The following is an 18,692-nucleotide window of genomic DNA, read 5'->3' as shown; positions in this document are numbered from 1 at the left end:
GTTATAAACTCCTTTATTTTATCTTTAGGTTCCATGTTAATGTTGTTATGGTTAATCTTGTGAAAGTGATTTCTAAATTCATCCAGTATTTCTGGTATACTAGAAACATTCTTCTTTTTCCTTAGAGAAAAGATTTCTTTGATATGGTTTTGTTTATTCAATCTTTTTGTTTTATTTTTAAGTCTATGTAAGTATTTGGGGCTTATTGAATAAGACAAAAACTTTTATTTCTCTAAAGTTATTTTAACTTTATGAGTTAAAATTTCTTTGTATTTCTCATTTAGTTTGTTTATTTCTTCAAATCTTCTTTGTCCATAATATTTTCTTTATTATTATGTTTATAAGAGTCTAGTTTACTTTGAATATCTAACAATTCCTTATCCCAAGATTTCCTTTTATTATTATACCATCTGATACTTTGTCCATATAGATATGATTTTAAGGCATCCCAAACATAGACAATGGAGACTTCATGAGTATTATTTATGTCTAGAAAATGTTGTACTTCTGAAAGTATATATTCTTTATAGTCTTTTAGCTGAGTTAAGTATGCTGGTATCCTTCTGATCTGAACATTATGAGTATTTTTTATCATGAATTCAAAAACAATTGAGTTATGATCAGATATAGGACATGAAATGATTTTGGAATTAATTAAATCTGTTACCATCTGGTTAGAAATAAAGACCCTATCTATTTTTGAATAAGTTTTGTATCTGTTAGAAAAAAGGTGTATGGTAATGATTTTGACTCTATCTGATTATTAATATCATTCAAATGATAAGAATTAGCAAAATCATTTAAATGTTTTGCATTAGATGTAATTCTTCTTTTCTTTATAGTGGTAGTATCACTTTCATGTAGTATACAATTAAAATCACCAGCTAAAATAATATCCCCTATAGAGAATGATATGATCTTATCAATATGATGTTTCACTGTATTAATACCAATTCCAGGTATCCAATATACATTAATTAAAGTGTAAGTCTTCCCATTAATTTGTATTGTAACCATACAAAACATTCCTTTGTCATCCTGATAAGACTTAATGGTTTTAGGAATGGGCATACTTTTATTCCATAAAATAGCGACTCCTCTTTTTCTGAGTGTGCTCTGAACTAACCAATACTGTATACTTATTAGTGGCTAGTTTATCAATATCTTTTTTCAAGAGATGGGTTTCTTGCAGGAAGACTAGATTGGCCTTGTGTAGATTAATGTATCTTATTAGGTTTGCCCTTTTACACGGATTATTCAATCCATTAATGTTTAAAGAAATTTCTTTTAAAGATGTCATTTGGCATTTTTAAAACTCAAGAATCTTATGATCGAAATAACAAATAACAAGATAAATAATGTTACATCTCCTCTTTTAGGTGTTTGCCTCTGATTCTTAATATATCCTTCTAATTAACCATATTATTGTATCTGAAAATGCAACGTTTTTCAATGCTTGCTCATAAAATCTCAGCTTACTTTGTCAAATGTTTTCTCTGCATTAAGACCCACCAGCAGCAGAGGCATTATCATACATTTTAGTTCCCTCTGGATTATCATTGGTCTAATAATGTTGTCAAATGTTTACACCCCAGTCTACATTTTTTTATGTAATTCAACACTCTTTCCTTTTTATCTCTTCATGTAAGGCCATTCATGTTCCATACTAGTATGGACAGCATAGTCATCATGATAAAAAGCTATTGTTCTCACCTATTATACATGACAGTTTTTTGAATGTATACTTCTAGTTTTTGTGTTACATGCATATACTAATATTAGGCAGGCTGAACTTTTGTACAGTTGTTTCTTCACATCTCCATTTGAAACTATGTCACATTTTGCAAGACTTTTTGTTTTAATGAAAACCCTCAAACAAAAACCTAAATGCAAATCACCCCATCACCTATTAACTTGTAAAACCACACAAAACCATGGTCATCTTCAAAACATGAAGTTTAAACCTGAAGAAGGGAACAGTTGTCCCAAATTGATGGCTATAACTACTGGCATTATCTAACCTAAAATTAAGGTTATCCATGTTAAAGCACATGCTACAGTCTGTGATCCACTTACACTGATTGCTGTCTGTCCTTTTCTTATCTGTCTTCCTTCCCCAGATACAAAAAACAACTTATATGCCTTTAGAAAACATTAACTTTTAGCCGTAAGAAAAAGTGCCCTGGCTATCTTTAAATAAAACCAAACTGTACAGTATTCTATTAACTGCATTAAAGTATTAAGACTTGGGAGGTTGTCACCTCTTATTCAGTTCCCTTATTTCAAACTAATTTTTTTCACTGAACTTCTCGCCATTGTACCTGTAAATTTTGCATTTACCTTAGCAAAGAATACTCAGAACTCTCAAGATTAACTGCTTGCACCTGCAGACAGCTTGTCTCCATGGAAATATACTCAGCAACAAATCTATGTAAATTTTGCTCAGAAAAGAATGCACAACAGCCATCAGCTGCAGATGCCTTCATACATTAGAACATTTGCCAGTGGAAACAAGCAGCCTAATATCTTAGCAGTTGAAAGAAGTGTAGCATTTCATGGCTTCCATCATTCTGTCTTATTTTTATAGTCGTCATGCTTATAAAAGCACATTTTTACAGTTTAAGCCAATGATACTCATCTAGACATTAATCCTTGTAAAATAAAAACATATCTTAATTCTACATATAATATAATCAGTGCACTTGTACACCCTACCCCAGCAGCCCAAGACCACAACATATGTACATTAAACTTGCTTTGTCCATGATTTTTTCTCTTGTTATAAAAAGTACTTGTTCACTTCAGTATCTTTAGCACATATGACAGTCACTGAAAGACTCCCCACATTTAAAATACCCCTGACTACACAAAACTATTTTACTGTATATGACATGCAGTTTATATCATGGAATGTTTTATACAAATACTAATAATAAGAAAAAATATTTTACTTACAGTTATCTTTCTTCTGTTTTAGTGCCCTTCTAACCATTAATGATATAAAGTGGGGTATATACTTTACAGTCCACCCACAAGTTTGACAAAGTCAACAAATGTCCTGTGTTTTTCAGTCACTTTTTCTTGAAAAAACATATTTTACAAATGTGATAAGATGCTTTATAGTCTTAATTCAAAAGAAAAAAAACACTCAGATAGCTGCTGCTTGCCCACAAACTTCTTTAATAACACAGCACAGCACACCCAGTAAAAAATAATGCTGAACATAGTTCTCAGTACGTTTTCGCCTAAGACTTCATCAGAATGGTTACAAATACAACTCCCTCCCATTTTATACAAAAACCACTTCACCAATAAAGCAATTAAGACAATAAATCAATTCATTAAGCTTTTTAACCTGATTAACACAACCAAAAACTTGCTCATGAATATAGTGCTTAAACTGCTTAAAATTACTATAAAAATGTCCCTACATATTATTTTATTAAAAACTAATAATCCCTATTTATACACAATCATAAACATTTAATAAAGATCTGTATTAAAATATAAATATACATTTGTATATATGTTTAAACATATTAAACTAAAACATAAAATGAATGCATATAAAAAAAATACTTTGCTGCCATCTAGTGACTTAAAAGTTCATTACATTAACAAATATATAACATCAAAAATCAAAGTGTCATACTGACTAAAACCATGGGGTGGTCAGTACCAATATGTTAAAAAATCTGACTTATTCAAACATTAAACATCTAACTTATTAAAACATTAAAATATTTCCCTGAGGGATATTTGGGTTGGGAGGGTGGCTTAATGGCTAAGGTGTTTGCTTTACAAACACAAAGTGCAGGGTTTGAGTATCACAAGGGATAATTGACTAAGATTAACATGGCTCACAAGGGCAGTTAGCTTAGTACTAACATGTGCACTATATGTTAGGTTTAAATACGTATGTACAAAAATGAATGAATGAATAAATACATAGATACATAAATAGGGTACTAGGTCACCCTATAATTTAGCTGATCTTAATTTCAATACAGGTGCAAGGGAGACCATCTCATTAAGCCCTGGACATTTATTTGCCTCAAGGACCAACTGCCAGTACACTTCTCTATATTCAATTTGTGTCTACCATTGTCCCCCACGAATATTCATCTGAATTTCCTCTATCACAAAAAATACAAAAGCAGCCTGTTTGCATGTCAAAGTTTGTTTATATAGGGCATTCCTATTATTACCCTTTTTAATTTCATAACTGTGCTCATATATTCTTCTTTTTAAGCACCTTCCTTTCTTTTGTACATCAAAAATGTCACATTTTCCACATAGGGCCAAATATACTAGCCCTTTAGAGTCACAGAATAACATTTTGCACTAATGCATCTATTTCTACTAGGGATATAAACATCTGATTTGTTAATAATAAAAGGGCATTGTGGACAAGCACTACATTTATATGTCTCTACTCTTCTAGATCTTTTTTCTATACCCTTCTTCTCCAAAATATTTTTAATACTTTTACCCTTTCTGAAAACAAATTTTAGGGCGTAGTTCAGTTCAATATTCAAATCCAATAGTTTGCTAAACTTATCCCAATCCTCCTTCAAATTCATATTAATGCTTCCTCCATCTTCACTATAATTCATTACAAAAATATTTTCCACCCTATCATTACTATCAATCACCTGTTGACTGCCCCCTATCCCACTATTCTCTGTTTCTAAAATAGGTGCAAACCTATTATTTCTATTTTCTAGGACTTCAGTAAAAATTTCATTAATAATTTTCTCAGGGTATCCCCTATCAAGGAACATAGTTTTCAACAGTTCACCTTCTTGTATAAAATCTTCCTCCTCTGATTTCATTCTACTACCCCCTGACATATTGACCTTTCACAATGCTCCTTTTTTGTATAAATGGATGGGAGCTCTGAAAATGTAGAAAGGATATGCATTAGGTAGCTTTTCTGTGCACCTTTGAAGTGAACCTATTACTGTCATAGTCCATCCTTATAGTCACATCCAGGTAATCAATAGAACCCTGTCCTATTTTATAGGTGAACCTTAAAAATCTTGTACTGTTAGTAATCTACTTCAAGAATTTACTAAATTTTTCCTCACTATCTATCCAGAAGAGGCAAATATCATCCAAAAATCATTGATAAAGGACCCAACAGTCCTTGTACACAAAATTAAAAATGAATTTCTTCTCCCACCAGGCTAGCACTAAATTTGCAAAGGTTGGGGCACACATGGCACTCATTGCCACTCCAGCCATCTGGCAAAAGAATTCTCCCTCAAAATAAATACAATTATGTTTTAAAACCAGTTCCATTAAGGTTAAAATCAAATAAATATCTCTCTCACTAAAACCTTCATTGCCCCTTAAAATTTCTTCTAAAAATTCCAAGCCTTCTCTGTGTGGGATGGAAGTGAAGAGGTCAACAACATCTATTGTAATAAATAACATATTGTCCCTAAATACATTATTTTTCACATTTCTGAGAAATCCCAGGAATCTTTGATAACATTAGTTGCGTTTATGGAAATATTTTTCAATTTAAAATCCAGGAACTTTGCAATAGGGGTTGTGACAGACTGGCTAGCTGCAACCACAGATAGACAGTTATCTGTATAATTTAGAGACAAACATTCAAACTAGGAATTACTGGTGCTGCAGGTTTAAGCTGGGCAGTAAATGTAAAGATAGAGCTATTACAGTGATGGAAGGAGACAGTGAAGTATTAGTTAAGTAGGTGTCACACCAGCGTGCTCCGGATCCAACAGATGTGGACAGGTACACAGCCTGCCATAGTTTAAAAGAAGCAGCCAGATGTTGCAGGGATACCCCAGCGTTAGTTGTAGACAATATAGTAGGGAGTACATCCTATGAAAGTACTGTACATCTACCATCCCAAAGGTCAATGCTACAGCAAGTGAATGGGGTGAGGCATAGAAAGATGGTATCGTACACTCCTGTGTCCAGTTCATTAAGTGCTATAGATACTACACAATGTGCATTAAAGCATGGTGCCTTTATTCAAACACGAATGGTAGACCTGCATACTAACACACATGTGATAGTCTTCAGCACTACTGACAATTTAAAAGATCTCTGTAGCAGTGTCATTTGGTTTATGGATGGTATCTTTTTAAATAAAGCATGACTCTGTAGACAGCCTTATACTGTACATGGCTTCATAACATTTGGTGAGAATAAGAAATGTATTCCCCTCCTCTACTGCTTGATAACGAAGAAGTCCTTTAAATTGTACAACCATATGTGGGAGTGTGTGTTTAGCTTGTTATCAACCTGTAACTTGCAACCATCTGTGCAATATATATTGACAGATTTTGAGATGGCTACTATGAAAAGTGTAAAGCATAAATTCAGTATCGTGATCAATAAGGGATGTTTATTCCATTTTGGCCAGGCTATTTGGCATAAAGTACAGAGTCTTCGTCTAGCTACCTTGTATGGGAAGTGTGTTAGATTTCAATTGTCAGTGAAGAAGCTCATCGCATTGGCATTCCTAGATGAAAGTGAGGTACATGCACAATTTCAAAGTCTGTGTCAGGGTTATCCAGCTGTGGGAAAAGAGTTGTTAACCTACTTTTCTGAGGTGTATGTATTAGGACGTCCAAGGAAGGTGCAGACTAGAGCAATATCCTGTGCTTGGTTTCCCCCTATCTTATAGGTTCATAGGTTCATAGGTTCATACTAGGCTATCTGCCCAAGGGCATTTATAAGCCTAGCCCATAGTTATTTGGCTTTCGTCACCCCTTTAGTTTGAATAAAACTATGCCTATTATTTTGCTGTGTCTCTGTCAAGCAGTGACACTGAAGTAATCCCTGGGGTATATCTGCGATCCCCCATCCATTGGTCAAGATTCCTCTTGAACAAGGCCAGCGAGGTGCTCTGCCTCACATGTACCGGGATTTTGTTCCACAGCATAGGGTGTCTCTGGGTGATGAATCTGTCCCTCCAGCACGTTCTATTAATAACTGTGTCAAGGTTTAAGTCTCCCGCCCTTGTGGTTCTGAGGGATCTAGATTTTTTGAGGTGAAGCATATTCATCAAATCAGGGTTTGACATGGCCTTATATGTCAGGCACAGGTCACCTCTGAGCAAGCGGTATGAGACTGAATAGAGCTGGAGTTCTTTCAGTCGGGCAGCATAAGACATATTTTGAGACCCTTTATCCTTTTGGTGAGGAACTTTTGGGGCCTTTCCAGCTGCTGCAGGTGTCGGGTCAGATACATTCCGAATGGGGCATTGTACTCAATCATAGGTCTAATGAGTGATGAGTACAGGGGGACGATGACCTCCCTTGATCTAGATGTGAATCCCTTCATGATCAGGTGGGCAATGTAGAAGGTTTTCCTAACCACTTTAGCAACATGAGTGTCAAGCGAAGGCTACTGTCAACCTGGGTCCCCAGATCCCTGATGACTTCTTCTGTGCTCAGTGGATTGCCACCTATATGGTAGCTAGGGGTAACCTTGTTTTTCCCGAAGGGTATGACTATGCATTTCTTGGCATTTAACTTTAGGCCATGGCTCTGGCACCAGTTATCTGTTTCTGTGAGGCCCTTCTGAAGGATATCTGTGTCAGATGTGTTTTCGACTATGGCGCCCAGTTTGCAGTCATCTGCAAACTTTGTCAGCCATAACCCTCCTGTGTTTGCTTGTACTTCAGAAAAGTAGATGCCGAACAAGAGTGGACCCAGGACTGAGCCCTGTGGGACACCACTTGTGACAGGCTTTGAGTCTGACATGGCTCCAGCAACTCTGACCCTGTGGGTTCTGTCACTTAGCCAGTTTGCAACCCATCTTGTGATGTATGGGTTTACATTCAAGCTGATGAGTTTTTCGATGATACCTGAGTGGGGTATTGTGTCGAAGGCCTTTGCCAGGTCAAGGTAGGCTGTATGGACTGCCTTTCCCTCATCAATGGCCTTGGTGACTGTCTCGAAAAAGTCAACCAAGTTTAAAAGGCATGATCTGCCTTTGACAAAGCCAAACTGGGTTGGATCCAAAGTCTGCAAGTTCCCTATGTCTTTATTTATGAGTTCCATTATGATCCTCTCCATGGCTTTGCAGATAAGGCTTGTCAAGCTAATGGGACGGTAATTTCCAGGGTCGGTGGAGGCACCGCCCTTGTGAAGTGGGACAACAGTCGCCGTGCGCCACTCCTTGGGTACGTATCCTGAGATGAGGCTAAGATTAAACAGCTGTCCTAACTGTGGGTTTAATTCCTCATTGAGTTCGTGGAGCACACAGCCGGGGACACCATCCGGTCCCATGGATGCTGTGTTTTTTGCTTTGGAGAGAGCAGTTCTCACCTGGGCGTTGGAGATGTTTGGGGGCTACAATCCTCTGATATAGATATCTCTCCTTTTGGGGGGGGAGAAGTTTGCACTGAACCTGTCAGCCAGTATGTTGGCAATGTGTGTAGGTTCAGTAATCTTCACATCATTTTGAACTAATTCTGAGCATATCTGGAAGTTTCCTCCTAGGTTTCTAACATAGCTAAAGAAGGCCTTATGATTGTCTTTTGAGTCCTTGGCGATTTTTCTCTCAAAATTTGCCTTGGATGATTTTATGAGAGCTCTTAGTTTTTTACTTATAATGATCAAAGGTGTCTTACCTTTCAAGGATTTTGCTCTATCTTGTAGTAGCTTCCTCCTTTTGTTGTAGAGCTTGTTTATGGCTGGGGTCCACCAGACTGGACGCTTGCCTTTGGTACAAAGAGTCTTAGTTTTGTTTGGGATTGCCTGATCCATGCAGTCCTGTAGGTGCTGGTAGAAGGCATTTGTAAGTGATTCAGCGGTTTGAGTAATGTTTACCACTGGCTCAAGGGCCTTAAAGGAGACCACACTAGTTTTTAGAAGTGTGAAGTCAGCTTTTGAGAAGTTTTTCACTGTGGTCTTTTTTATTTTAGGTGGGGGTGGGATGAGGACCTCCAGCGAGATTAGTTTATGATCTGATCTCACCAGTAAGGGGTATACTTCCAGTGTTGAACATTGTGATCCCTTGTTCGTGATGATGAGATCAAGTATGTTTTCTCCTCTTGTGGGGATGGTGACTAGTTGTTCCATGGCATTTGAGTTTATGAACTCCAGGAACCTTTGGGCTAGAGTGTTTGGGCTTGAGTAGTGTTCCCAGTCTATATTAGGGTAGTTGAAGTCACCTAGTATGATGGTGTTTGGAGATACATTTATCCCCTCCATTGTTTTCAGGAAGGCCATGTGAGGTTCCTGAGTTTGAGAGGGTGGCCTGTAACATGCTACAAATTGCAGAGCAGACTTGCCTATGGTTAATTGCACCTGGATGGTCTCCGATGCATCGTGCGTTGCCACCAACCTTGAGGTGTGGGTGTCCTTTATGAATATGGACACCCCCCCTCCTTTCTTGGTGTTGTCCGGATTTTAGGGCGGAACGCATGATATGAGGTGAAACCTGCTAGTGCTGGGGTGCTCTCAGGAGCCTTGAACCAGGTTTCTGTCACAGCACAGACATCGATGTTCTCCATACTGAGAAGGGCCTCGAGTGCGTGCATCTTGAGATTGAGACTTCTGGCATTGAGCAGCATTACCCTTAGTTTTTTTACTTTTTTGTGTTCTAGGGTGGTAGGTTTAGAATTTGAGCCTTGCCTAAAAAAGGCACTATGGGGGTGGCAAGAGCCTTTGCCAATATCCAGAAGCCTAGGGGTGACAGGTGCAAGCCGTCCCTTGTGAAGCAGCGTGGCTTGTCCAGCATGTCATCCCAGGCAGACAGACATTGGATCCCCTTTGAATGACACCAGAATTTAAGCCAATTATTAAAGCTGATCATCTTATCACTGTATTGTGGCATCATTCTAGGTGAAGGTAGGATACTGCTCAAGGACAGGGTCATACCTGCATGGGCTACATAATCAGAGAGCTCCTCAATGTCTCTTTCATGTAGTCCAAGGAGGTGCCTCAGGTCGTTGACACCAGCGTGGACAATGACTGAGTCGTACTTGTACCTGCTGTTGAGAGACCTGAGTGCTTGTGTTATGTGGCGGATTCTAGCCCGACAGGCAGCTTACTGTGACCTTCTCCTTACTCAGTCTGGTGAGCAGGGCGTCAGTGTGTCTGACTATGGAGTCACCTATGACAAGTATGTTTGGTGTTGTATTTGGCCTTAAGGGCAGTGACTGCTTTGCACACTGATTTTGTTGTTTATGTGTTGTTTGTGTGGTGTATTGAGTTTGCAGTTGCTTGGGTGTCTGCTTTGGAGGCCTCTGCTGTTTAGGTAAATTTTTACTCAGAGCCTCGAGTATGTCTTAGTGTGTTTATGTGTTTGATTCAGTGGTGTGGTTGAGTTATGTGAGACTGGTATTTTGGTGTGTGTAGTTGCCTTCTCCTCTTGCCTGGTCTTGCCAGTCCTGAGTTGAGAGAGCTCAGCCTCCAGTCTGGCTAAATAGCTGCATCTCTCACAAGTGTTAGTGTTACGTGGGAGGAGGAGAGGGTTGTCCGTGTACATGAGGCAATTGTAACATTGTCTCAGAATTCCCAGATTCACCAACTGGGCAGGAGAGGATGCCAGCATCTGACCCTTTGACATGCTAGAAAGAATTATGAGTTGGTATGAGACAGAAAAGTAGTGGGCTTAGCAGGGAAGTGGGCACTTCTGGGGGGTTTTGCTAGTGAGAGATTTGTATAATATAGGAGTGCTTGACCTGCAAAGAGAATGCTTATAAGACAAGGGATATGCTTATAAGACAAGTGCTGAGCTTTTTGAGAAGAAAACGCTATTTGGAACAAGTGCTGCACTTTTTAGTGTAGGTGTAAACTGTTTAGGTTCCTGGAATTTTAGTACCTTAAATGAGTTGTCATTACCTAGGACACAAAACCACGTTGAAGGATGGCACAGACATCTACGATGGCACAGACATCTACGATGTTTATTATGCAGACGTATCTGTGATATTCCAGCCGTCTTTGATGTTTTGGTTTGCGAACAGAATAGGGTGAACGAAGTGAGGTTGCAAGTACAGGCAGGTTCTGTTTCTTCACCACGGGAGAGGAAAGCAATGGAAAGGGCATGCAGGCTGCAAGCAGTCTTGTGTAAATGGTCAGATTATACCCCTGATGACTTTTTGACTGCTATTGCAATGCTGCTGAAAGTGTAGTTAAGCTATTGAAAGTGTAGTTAAGCTGCAGTGTTCCATAAACGCACCACACACATCTGCACATTTGTTTTATTTAGGTGATTGTGTTTTTCCCTATACTGTTTTTTTCTGGTAACACAGTTTACTTCTGCACTATATAGATATACTAGTTGCACAAACTGTTGTACAACGGAGTTGCTACATTTCAGAACACAGCGCTATTCTTCTTTAAGTTGTACTCACAAATGTTTTCACATTATAGGGTAGGGTTTCAGTTTGTTCTTCATTCCAACTCGCACATGTTTTTCCACTATAGGATAGGGTTTTCATTACCATGTGTACGGCTTGCGAAGTGGCCAACCATCGCAATGCGATAATGCTCATTTCAACATTCTGAGCTTTTGCTATTTATTTAGCACAATATTGTGGCACTGATGAATACATTTTTGATAAGCTGGGCTTGCGTTAATGTAATATAGAACCGGTTTGCCTTGCAACAGTTTTTCAATGTTCCAGTGTTAGCATGGGTCCCTGGTTTTGCTTTTATTCCAAAGGCGAAATGGTCAAATGTCAGAAGAGAGGACATTACATGGGAAGTGGAGGGTGCAGCAATCTCCCTTGTTAGTGAGGACCAGTCCAGTATATTCTCTCCCCAAATGGGCATGTGAATTAAATGATCTATGGTATTTATGCTGACAAATTCAAGTTAATTCTAGGCCTGCATATTTGGAGTTATGCATGATTTTTGATTTATAGTGGGATAGTAAAAGTCACTCATGATTATAATATTGGATTACATGGTGAGTGATTCCAGTAAGTTTGTGTTATGGGCTTCCTGGGTGAAGTAGTACATATAGCTTGCAGAGGGTCTATATTAGATCATCAAAGTGTTAATACTTCAAATGGTCTAATATCGAACCGAAAACAGCAAATGCTGAAAATAGCGAAGCTGCAGATAACCAAATGTTTTCCTAGGGAAAGAATTTGGGTGTCTGTTTTTGTGGCTTTGCTATTTTTACCACTGTGGTGAAAAGTTACGGGTTGCGTTCAGGTAAGTGTGCGATTGTGTGGATGTTAGGGTTAGGGTGGGGTATGTGAGTTAGGGTTAGGGCGCGGGTGAGGTGAGTGTGTGATAGTGATAGACTTTAGGGTTAGGGCGGGGTATGTGAGTTAGGGTTAGGGCGCAGATGAGTGTGCGATAGTGATAGACTTTAAGGTGGGGTATGTGAGTTAGGGTTAGGGTGCTTGTGAGGTGAATGTGTGATAGTGATAGACTTTAGGGTTAGGGTGGGGTATGTGAGTTAGTGTTAGGGTGTGAGTGAGGTGAGTGTGCCATAGTGACGGACCTTAGGGTTAGGGTTTGGGTTAAGGATAGTGGATAGATAGTACTGTATGTACAGTTTAGTGTAGAGTTAGATGTAGGATTTTAAGTGTATGTGTGTGGATTGCTGTTTTTTTGGCATGCTTGTGTTGTGTGTGTGTTTCTTGTAATAGTGAATTTTTTCCCAGGGAAAAAATTCACTATTCTGAGCTTTCGATGGTTTTAGATTTTGTGGTTAGAAGATCTAGGTTGTTGTATTCGATGATGTGCTGTTTCATTGAACTGATATAGACCCACTTGCAGACATATGGTATGGAAGTTTACCTATGGTGATTTGGATGTAGACCAGCCCTGAGGTATGACTATTTTTGATATAAATTGAGACACCTTCACCTTTAGTCCCTGCCTGGCCAGTAGCTGGTCTAAATCTGTGAAAGGCATTGTAGCCCTGTACTGCCAAGGTGGTCTCTGTGGCTTTAAATCATGTATCTGTAAGTACACAAATATCTTCATTCTCCAAGGAGACTAAGACTTGAAGAGAGACCAGAGTTTCTTGTTTAAACTCCTGGCATTGAGCAGTAACACCTTAGATTTTCTACAATTGGTTTTGCTATGTTGGAAGTTTTGTCAGTTTGGAATTGTCTAAAAAGGCAGAATGGGGGAGGATAATGTTTTATCTACTATTCAAAAACCTAGTGTAGAGAGGTGCAAACCATCCCTGGTAAAGAAGCAAGGTCTGTCCACCATATCTTCCTATGCTGAAAAATATTGTGTACCTTGGAGTGAAATGAAAAACTAAGACAATTATTGAAGTCAATCACCTTCTCTTTTTATTGTAGCAGTGCTCATTGAGAGGATAGAATGATACTTAGTGCTTATCTTATTTCAGGCATTTGGAATGCAGGCTAGAAACTGCTTTCCCTATCAGGGATTAATATCAGAATAAAGGCAAATAGAAAGGGATAAGGAAATCCCATGTCTAAAACCTACACTGGTAGTATTTATAGTTAAATCTAGAACAAAAGCTGCTGATAAAAATGTAATAATTAGTAGGGCATATAAAATATTACACAACTATTGGAATCAATTAAAGGAGGTTCGAAAAGATTGAGGCATGAGATCAGAAAGAACCAATGGGAGAACATGTATGCCTCCCAAATATGCAACAAGTCGAGAAGATTTAAGATTTTTTGCTATGAAGTACTTCAATAGGTATTTTTATACCCCAAACATACTCCAAAATTTTTTCCTCAGGTAGATGGTAAATGTTGTAGGTGTGATGGGAAAAGGTAACTGGGAACATATGGTTTGGGAGTGTGATCAGCAGCCAGACTTTAAAAATTCCCTACAGAGTACTCTGTCAGACATACCTGGTGAGAAAATAGGTGTAACTAAGAAAATTACTTTTTTGAGTTGGGATAGAGGATCCAAATTGTCTAGACACAGTAAGGTCTAGTTAAGTTCAATTCTGGTCGCTGCCAAAAAAGCAATGACTAGAAGATGGAAATTAGCATCTAAGCCAATTGTATTTAAAGTTGTGAATATTGTATTGGAAATAAAAGAACTGGATTTGGGATCTTAAAAAAGAGCAGGAGCAAATTATATAGAAAGAAAATGGAAATTTTGGGAACAATACATGCAGAAAAATGGTTTGGAGGAGGAATGAAGTTTTATGGAAGGCATGAATTGACTAAATTATATAATGTTGTGTTTATTTTATTATATAGAGGAATATATGTGATGTACAATCTTTGTTACTGTAAACATGCTACTTAAGTTTGTTTTCTTTTATATAAATGTAAGTTTGCCTATGCCAAAAATGATAATTCACTTAAAGTGTTGAAGAAAATGCTTGGCTCATACCAACCTGAGACACATAATCTGAGAGCTCCACCATGACTCTCTTATTATACTTCAGAGAAGTACATCTCAGGTCACTTATACCCACATGGATTATGACAGAGTCATACTGGTGCCTTCAATTCAATGACCTAAGTGTATACAAATATTTTGGTGGATCCTGCCTCCTAATAGATGGCTGATCATGACTGTCTACTTACTTGTCTTCTGAGTGGAATATTTGCATTTCATGGTGGAATCTCTTACTACCAAAATATTGGGTTGTGTGGTGGTATATGTTATGGCCTTAGAAGTTGAGACACCATGGGATGTAGCAGTATGTATCTTCACTGATGTTTTTGCTGAATGCTCTAGAGGACATTGAGGCCACTGTTGTTTTAGAGTGTAGTGTCCAAGAGGTTTTTCTGGTTTGGGGAGATGACATGTAAGAGCCTCAGCATATGTGGGTCTAAGTGAGTGGTTCTTACTATGTGAAGTGGACGTATTGTAAGTCACTGACAACCTTTTCATGCTTTAAGTGCTTGTAGGTGAGAGACTTGCCTCCAGAGACACTGTATAACTACATCTATTATATACCATATCTGTTTGTTAGAGAAATAAGTGTTTTCCAGTATACGTGAGACATTTGCTGCATTGCCATTGTACACAAATATCCACCAGGCTAGCTGCAGAGTTAGCAGGGAAGAGCATACCCATGGCTATGGGTCCTTATTATGCGTTCAACAAGGCGATGGTGTTGAAGATGTTTATAGCTAATGAGCTTGGGTGGTCTAGGGGAGTAGATTCCTATCAGGACTGCCTAACAGCAAGAATATGGGAGCAGCAAACTAGCTGATCTTTCCACAGTTAAGTACTGTGCAATTTTCATTGGTAATTTAAAGGGAAAATTTTATTTCTTGGTGCCTGCATCCTAATAGGACACTGCTAACCACTTTTGCACAATGAGCAGCTGCATAGAAAGTCTCAAAACAAACAGCCAAGCCATCAGCAAATAATAATAATAATACTCTTTGTGGTTTTAAACAGTGAATCCAAGCTCAGAAGGGACTTTACTACCCTCTCTTTCCAGAAGAGACTTCTAAATGTAAAAACACTGTCTGTGTGCCCAAAATGCTGAAATTAGCCCAGTTCCAACTAATAAACAAAGCAGAAGTGCAGGAACAAACAGCTAAAGTATTACAATGGATCAAGAAATACATCAAATAAGCAAATATATCCAAGCAGCACAAGTAATAAACAACTTAAAAGTACAATTAAGAACAATAGTCTTAGCTATTCAGATCTGGATGGATGTGGATTCAGCACAAAAGTCAAATGCAATGGTGAAAGCACATACACTTTAAAATGCAGAATTCAAATGCAAAACTCTATAAAATGTACAAATATTAACAGCAACTATAGTATAAATCTGGGCATAATGTAAATTAGTGCTTAAAAAAGCAATTATCTAACAGTGGATGCAAATAGATTCAGCAGAAAATCTCTTCAAACAGTGGTGCGGCAGCAATGCAAGTGGAAACTCTGAGATAATGAGCATGTCCACTGCACATGAGTTTCTTAGACTTCTGGCATTCATTTATTTATGTATTATGAATTTACTTCAGTTTGGTGACCGGGGGGGTGGTCCACTGGGCTCGAGAGCCCATTTTCAGTGGAGGCCCAGGGAGAAAAGCTCCAACATTACATAGTAAAATATTAGATATTAGAAAAAAGTTACAATTAATGATGCAGATACATAAGATAAGAAAAATACAGTTGATATGAAGGGTGTAGATATATTATAAAATAGAAACATAAACAGGTAAATTGGTAAGGCTTCACATTACATATAGACATTGACTTTGTGGATTAAAGTTACCATTCAAAATTCAGACATGAACTGGTACATTGGTAAGCTACACTTTACATAGTAAACATTAAGTATTCTGATAAAGTACCCCTCAGGATGCAGATACATAAGATTAGCAAGTTATAGTAGCTATTGAGGGTGCAGACTCTTTTTAGAACAGAGACATGAGCTGGTGCAGATACTTTGTATAACAGAGACATGAACTGGTACATTAGTAATTTAGCATATAAGTCATATGTTACATGGAAAACATTCCAATGTTTCTACAGAAAATGTGTCTTGTTTGGATGCCAGAACAGGTACAAATGAAGGGAGAGGAGAACAGGGAAAGAAAACTAGATACAATATGTACAAAATGTACAAGAAATAATGCTGAAGAGAGAGACATTTCTAGAGGTATTAAGGAGTCATTTCTAGAGGTGTCAAGTAGTAGGCAAAGGGTAAGTAGGGAAATATGATTTAAAAAGGGGAAGGAAGAAGGCTAGGTGGGTAAAGTGCAATTGCCCTTCCAGTTAGAGAAAAAGTAGAAATGGAGATGTGATTTGAAGTTGTTAGTGTTTTCAATAGTTCGTAGAGAAGGAGGGAGAGAGTTCCATTTTTTTGGCTAGGGAGAAGGAGAGGAGGTGCAGTCCAGCAGGGTGGGTTGGTTTGTAGACTGTGATAAGGTTTAGGTGGGAAGATATAAGTGACCTGTTAAGGGTGTAAGGTTGTAGGATGTTGGAATGAGCAGGGCATATGTTAGGGTTAAAGAATAGCTTATGGACAGTAGTAAAGTAGAAAGTAAATAATGTGGGAAGAAATAGCCAGAGAATTGTTATGGCTAGGCTTGTATAGGCCCTAGGGCTGATAGCCTAGTACCAGCCTATGAGCCTATGAACCTAAGTAAATTGGAGGTAGTCGAGATGGCTGGGAAGTTCTAGCCAGTTAAGTAAGTAGAGGGCAGAGCAATGGTGGGAGGAGTGTTTGGCTTTTATGACAAACTTGGAGATTTTATTGTAACAACTTTCTATTTTGGAAGAGATGGAGGCAGATAGGTTAGTTAGTATGGGTGCACCATACATTAGAGATGGGAGAAGGTAGGTGGTGGCAAGGGTTTGTCTAGTAGAACGAGTGAGATAGTGGATGTTTCTATATAGTAGACCGAGTTTTTGATGAGTTTTCTTGATGTTTAGTTTATTTATTTATTTTATTTATTTTATTTTACATTTGTTAACCGGGCTAGTCTAACTGGATATATTTCCATTTTCAGCAGAGGCCCAGGGAGAAAAGCTCCACATGTAGACAGGATGGATACAACATAACAAAAAATACATAATAACAGAATGTTGGAATGAGCAGGGCATATGTTAGGGTTAAAGAATAGCTTATGGACAGTAGTAAAGTAGAATATGTGTGTCAAGTTTTAGGTGTTCATCTATGGTGACCCCAAGTAGTTTAGTATAGGGAATGATTTCTATAGTAGAATTGTTGTGGCTTCTGGTTTGGAAAGAATTTTTATCAAGTGGGCAGGATTTTGAAGGAGTGAAGAGTTGTATTAGATTTGTTAGCATTTAGAGATAGATGGTTTTGCAACATCCAGTCCTCAGTGGCAGAGAAGGTGGTTTGTGTGTAAGATTGAAGTTATGGGAGGTTGATGGCATTGCAGATTAAAGTAGAGTCATCAGCATATTGTACTATTTTAGTACTTGGGATGGCTGAGTGGAAGTCATTGACAAAGATGTTAAACAGCATAGGGCCAAGAATAGATCCTTGGAGAACTCCAGTAGGGGTGGGAAGGAAGTCAGAGGTGCCTTAATTCCATTTTACAGCTTGAGATCTATCAGATAGATAACTTGAAAATCAGGACAGGGAATTGTGAGGAAGGTTAAGATTAGCAAGATGGCCGAGAAGATGGGTATGGGAGATAGTGTTGAAAGCTCTGGAGAGGTCTAGTAGAACTGTAGAAATTATATTTCAGAAGTCGCTGGCATGGTTGGCTATATCTAAGAATGAGAGAAGAGCAGTAATAGTACTATGACCAGGGCAGTAGCCATGTTGGGTTTGAGAGAGTAGATGGTTTATGGTTAGGAAGGGCATTAGTTGGGTGTGAATGCATTTTTCCAGTATTTTTGATATTGGGGAGAGGATGGCTATGGGGCGAAAGTTAGAGGTGTTATTATTTTTACTGCCTTTGTGGAGAGGATGTATAAAGGCTGAACGCCAGAGCTTGGGAACATAAGATTCTTGTATGGATCTGTTGATTACGATGCTAATGGGGAGGGTGATGCCATCTGCAGCAATTTGTAAGAACTTAGAGGGAATGTTTTTTTTATTTGGAATTGGATTAAGTTCAAAGGTGGAGGGGGTTGGGTTTAGTGGCTTGGGTAGAATGACTAGCTTGTAAGGGTGGGGTGTTTGGGAAGGATTTAGTTAGTTCAGCAATAGAGAAGGCAAAAGAGAGGCAATTTCTGGATCAGCCTTAGTAGTATCAGGGCAAGGGTTGTTTTTAGTGCCTGGGTGAAGGAGTGAGTTGATGGAGTTCCAGAACTGTTTGGGGTTTGTGGAGTGGTTGG

Source organism: Protopterus annectens, chromosome 4.part0, assembly GCF_019279795.1.
Source record: "Protopterus annectens isolate FY-2018-M chromosome 4.part0, PAN1.0, whole genome shotgun sequence".
In the NCBI taxonomy this organism is placed as follows: Eukaryota; Metazoa; Chordata; order Ceratodontiformes; family Protopteridae; genus Protopterus; species Protopterus annectens.
This window is presented reverse-complemented; position numbering follows the sequence as displayed.